Raw genomic sequence first — 6,000 nt, 5'->3', positions numbered from 1 at the left:
TTCATTTTTATTTTCATGCAGCTAACAGAGAACACATCCTCATGATAATTCAGTAACAATATGCTGCAGATACAGACAAATCAATAACTGAAGGCAATCGCACTAAGAGAATAGAAGTAATCTAGATAAAGAAGAAATGAAAGAAGACTGCGGTTTAATATCTTTCTGATGATGACAAAACTAGAGTCAGATGTCAAGTTTGAAAGAGTTCTTGTTAGGGAAGGAAATTTTTTTTTCCCAACTTAACCATCCAGGGATTTGGCTCTGGCAATGTATGGAAAATAAAAACAGCCAAAGTTTGTATGGCCAGACAGAGATTTAAACCCCAATCCTCATCAAGGCTAGTCCAGTGTAGCTTACTCATTCAGTTTGTAGTTTTGGAGGGGGGCAGGTGCAGAAGAAAAGGATTGGAGGGGAGAGGGAGAGGGGGGAGAGAGGGGTAGAGGGGGGGGAGAGAGGGGGGACAGGGAGAGGGGGAGGGAGAGGGGGAGGGAGAGGGGGGAGAGAGGGGGGGAGGGAGGGAGGGAGGAAGAGAGAGAGAGAGAGAGAGAGAGAGAGAGAGAGAGAGAGAGAGAAGCTATTCTTGACAATGTGCAGGAGATTTCAACACAAAGCAGGACATCTTTTAATGCAAAATATCATGATCTGAAAACCAATATATTAATCGTCACTGCTTAAAAGCACAAGAATTTTTTATGAAGATATAAAAACAAATGCAAGAGCATGACTAAGTCTGTGAGCTGATAAACTGTAAAAAAAATTACACAAAAATGCAAAAAAAATCCAATAATTAATTAAATAAACAATTGTAACTCAATCTAACAAAAGCAACTCTTCATATGCTGCAGATAAAGCACATATCTGAGTGACTATGCCACATGTTTTCAAGATGATCTCCTGTAATTACAAGTTATATATTGGTGAAACCAATGGGAGAAAATACAATGTTTATCCCTAGTACAGAGCTATGAAATAAACTTAAAACTTATTCAAGATTGCAGCTTTCAATTAACAAAATCAAAGGATAATTCACATATCTCAGTTACCTAAGGCTGAGTGGGCATAGTTCATAAAATATCAAAGTTTTTAGGCGAACACTGGTGGCCTGAAGTGTATATTCTCCCAGTGACAATCAGATCTTTTCTGTGATGTTAGATAATTTGTAGATTGTGACGGATTAATTCTTTCAAGAGTGATATAACAACTTTACATTCTACAGCAGGATTGTTGCATCAGAACATTGGTATCAAACCTACCTATGTAGTTAAATAACTGAAAATAAAAGAAATTGTAGGAATAATCTGTATTCATCTGAAGGAAAAAATGCCCACAAAATATGATCAGGACATGCTCAAGTATTCTGAAAGAAAACATACCATTACAACAACAACTAAAGGTGAGATGTAAATAAGAAATGACAGAACAGATACTGAACTGAATTAATCAGAAAAAATAAACATATAGCTACCCTCAAAGTTTTTGCATTTGTGAAACAGATCCCACATTATCGAACCTATGAGTTGTGTGACACTGATTGAAAGATGTTTTTGAGCAAGTATTTAGTTTTTGAGCAGGTATTTAATCGAAGAAACAAGGTGAAAATGACAAGAGCCAATGTATCTACTGACAATTCACAAGGCATAGTGGATGCTGATGCAACAGCTAATATAAGTTTTACATAAAATAAAATAAAATAAATGAGATGGTATTAGTTACGGAATAAATAAAACACAAAGATGAACTCTTCTGTATGGAAGGTAGTACTAATATTAAGTTTCTCAACATGCAAATACTAACATAAAATAATAACTGGCCATAATATTGAAAATGCAATCCTATGAAATAATGCAGCAAATAAAAATCAACAAAAAGAAAATAATCTAAAAAGTTAGCAACAAGAAACAAACCTGACAAAGTAATACATATGGAATCACCAATTCACACTTCTAAGGAAAACAATTCTTATGATACATTTGTTTGTGTGACCGCAATAACAATTCTTACAGTAGCTCAGATTTAAATATAACTTAGTCACTTCAAACTTTATAAATAGATAGATATTTTTAAAGATGGTTATAGTGTCTTTTGAATACTAAGCAAATATTGTTCTTCATCATATACAAGACAGACGAATCTGAACATAAAGATATATTGTACTTATGGTTCAGGATGACAATGGTATTAATAGTAAGTTGCTAACAATAACAATACTGTCAGTAATTAACTAAATCCATAATATCTAGATATCTAATTTCAAGATATATCATATACTGACCATTCTTTCACATTCCAGTCATAATTTCAAATAATGGTTGACTCAAAAGTATTTGACACATTTTTCTCACTTTATACGGTTACATAAACAACTAATTACTTCCCTTTGAACACACAAACTGACTTCAACTATAACTCATAGTACAACAACAAGAACAACAATAATAATAAACCATTTTCCACCAGTCCAGCAAATACAAATATGGACATTAACTTCCTTTGTATCTCATGTAATGATCAAATTTACCAAAATTTTAGGCACAATTTTATGGGAACAACATAAAAATGTTGTTATGTTTTACTTTCTTTTAGATAAATCTAAAAAACAGGATGCATGAGTATTTCAGCATTATCTCAGCACTCTAGCTTAACTAATCATCCACGGGTTACAACAACTGCTTAGCAAATGGTTCAATGCATACACAAATATATAGTACAATTTTAGCACCGAACACAGACAACTTGGCAACAACATGTTCACACAATCATTGACCATGGAAGAATTGTGAAAAAGCTACAAATCATTAACATCTGTTCAGTTAAATGATTGTTTTTAAGGCAACTACTTTTGCACAGCACCTGCTTCCACTGCTGATGGCAACATGTTCACCTAGACAAACAACAGGACATTCATTAAATTATGGGAAGAAAAACATTAAGATTTTCAGCATAACATGATCATAAGTAAGGCAACAGTTAGCAAAATTTTAAGAAATTTGAACGGCTGCATGCAACTGCTTGTAGTTTTCAGTTATCAATTTACGAAGAAGGATTCTAAAACTTGAATGTGTTGTTCAAGGATGTTAACTGAATATCAGACCGATGTGTGGCTTACAGAAACATGTAATGCTACAAAGATTTAACTAGTTTTCAAACTACCATTTTTTTTCTAGCCCGTGTATACTGCAATACTACTGAACTGTCCATTTCTTTCACAACAAAGATCGATTGCAACCACTCAGTCCGTTCCTAATTGACTGCTTCAGACTGAAGGCTCTTTCTTCATCACATAAATTTTTATGTAGTAAATGGTTATTCTGATGTAAGATAACAAACAAATTTCATTACTACATACAGCACATTGAAATCATACATCTCTTTGCATATTGATCTTTTTATTTGTATCTGCTTTATCAGTTTTCTTCATATGTTTCTAGTTTTAGTATTTGGTTTCTCTTTTACAAGTGACACCCAGCATTAATATTATGTACTGGAAGTCTGAACCATCTCTTATTCACAGTGACATATAGATTCTGCAGGGGATAACTCCCATGAAATAATCCTGCAAAACATGGCACTGCACAACTTATTTTCCAACAATTTCTTCGAAAAGCCTTTTGAAATAACTGTAGTATCACAGTTAGTATACTAGGAGGAAATTTCTCAATAAAGGTAATTTGTTTGAGCCAAATCATTATATTCTAATACATTTATTAATAATAGTTGATTAAAATGGTGATACAAATAAATCAATAACTTACAAGATAACATAGCTTGGAAAAATCAAAGTCCAGGTTTGCAATCTATGATTAAAATCCAGTCTATTAACATGCATATGAACAGCATTCTGTTTGGTTTTGATTTCAAAAGTTTTGTAGTGATTTTCATTTTTGTCCATGTCCATGTCCATGCAAACCAAGTTCAGTGATATACTGTAAACATGATTTGCACGTAAACAGAAGTGGCACTCTCCGAAGATTCTTGAATACGATTTTGATCCATTGCATTGCAGAAATATTCATTTAATTCACAAGCCATCATAATAAAGAATCTACATTCGCCGAAGGTGAGCTGTTGTGTACATTCATTAGCAGAGTGCTTCTGATCATTCAGTTCTAATAAATAGTGTAGTATAATGGCAACACTAACTAATCAAGTGGAAGTGGAGTAATATGTCTTTGTTTTGCACTGAACCATAATAAACAAACATCACACATTTATAAATTTTAAATCCCCTCCTACATATAATGAAACCATGGATCTGTAACCTTGGAAAAACTGACCACACGATAAGTATAAGCAAATCCATGGGAGTTTTGAATTTTAGAATGTATGATGGGATTGTCTTCTACAAATAAAACAACAAAATATAGGTAATAGATCTCAATACACAGTCTCGTGTACAGCCATGAAGGATATCCAAACGCACATAACTCCAGCTGCAGATCATTTACAAGGAATATGTTTCTTCACTTTCAACAAGTTAAAACAGGGCAGCTGAATTCAGATGTGACACTTCTCATTGATATGATTTATACAAATTATATCCCAGAACTGCAGAGATAAATGAAAACATCCGAAAATTGCACAATATGCTATTACATTATCAAAAATTAAAGATACATGAAATAGCTACAAACACAAGTATATCAACAAGGAAGAGTGAAGTATATTTGGCATGAAGAAATGCCAATGGCACCGGTCTATTTAAGTTGTCTGCTGCATTTGCCGAATGTTGAAGAAAAATGTGAAAATGGTACTAGGTTTGTTTTAATCAGCAAACCAAAATCATGGACAGAGGCTAGTGGTCTTTGTAAAGGGTAAGAACACGAACTGGTAAATAGTTTTGAAGACCAGGTGGCTGCAATACTTGAAATGAGGTATGGACTTTAACAATAATAGTAATAAAAATAATAATAAAAAGCCATATTTCACAAGGGTAACAAGTGGTGCTTTTGATACTCGGGAAACTGAGAATGTTGGAACATAAGATCTATTTCATTCTAACTTCCACCTACTCCAACTTCTGAAGTAATTTGTGGCAGACCAACTCGAATTAGGCTTCATGAACTGTGTGTATTCGTGGAATTCAAGGACAAAGTTCACTGAGCCAAAAAACATCACTTATTTGCATAATCAGGGAGGTTGTAAGGGTTAAGCTATTATATGGACTGACTAAGCAAAAGGTTTTCATTAAATACACATGTTTAATTTCATACATTTTTAAATGGTAGTTGCAGGTGAACAGGGAAACAATCTTCCTGAATTTCTGAAAGGCATTTGACACTAGATCACACTGTTGATTGTTAACCAACTTATAACCACATGGATTTCATCCACAAATATGACAAACTCAAAGCATTTTTGAGCTGTAAGAACTGATACTTTGTTCTGGATGGTGAATGTTCAACAGAAACAAAAATAACATTGAGTGAGCCATAATGAAATGTTACAGGACTGCTAATGTTTCCAGCACACAAAAAAATGTATTGGGTGGGGTCAGCATGCAAACTATGTATGCCTTATTTGCAAAGTATACGAGATCTCATGAATATAAACATGCAGATCCACTAATTCTCACATGGTTTTGAGGAAATTTTGTTTTATGTTTACAATGTAAAACTTAAAAAGAAAAACATTGCAGAGCCAGACTTTCGTGGCCAGGGTTTAGTCTTAGTGGCATCGGTTTTTTGGGAATTAGACTTATCTATAGAAAAAATCTCTGTCAGCTTGAAACTATATGTGCAAAGGGTGTTCAAAAAGTTTTGCACAGTCATCTCTCTCTCTCTCTCTCTCTCTCTCTCTCTCTCTCCCCCCCCCCCCTCGCCTTTTTTTTTTTTTGCAGTAGGAGAATGAAATATTTTGTGAACATACTCAGAACATTTAGCTATAAGTTGGTATACAGAAGTATTTTCTTTTATTTACAGGTGAGCCATAATGGACCGGGAAGTATATGTCAGGTTGTGTCAACATTCGGTGATGGCATTCCTCTTCAAGATCGGCGAT

At 34.0% G+C, this 6,000-nt stretch overlaps 1 protein-coding gene across 1 annotated transcript in view; it reads right to left on the bottom strand.

Annotated features, from left to right (window-relative positions):
* Positions 1 to 529: 529 nt before the first annotated feature.
* Positions 530 to 6,000, bottom strand: part of LOC126203691 (WASH complex subunit 2) — a 194,312-nt gene continuing 188,841 nt past the window's right edge. Inside the window, exon 17 of the mRNA XM_049938060.1 lies at positions 530 to 2,884. The gene's annotated coding sequence lies outside the window, so the exon portion shown is untranslated. The remainder of the gene's footprint in view (positions 2,885 to 6,000) is intronic.

This window comes from Schistocerca nitens, chromosome 9 (assembly GCF_023898315.1).
Source record: "Schistocerca nitens isolate TAMUIC-IGC-003100 chromosome 9, iqSchNite1.1, whole genome shotgun sequence".
Lineage (NCBI taxonomy): Eukaryota > Metazoa > Arthropoda > Insecta > Orthoptera > Acrididae > Schistocerca > Schistocerca nitens.
This window is presented reverse-complemented; position numbering and strand designations above follow the sequence as displayed.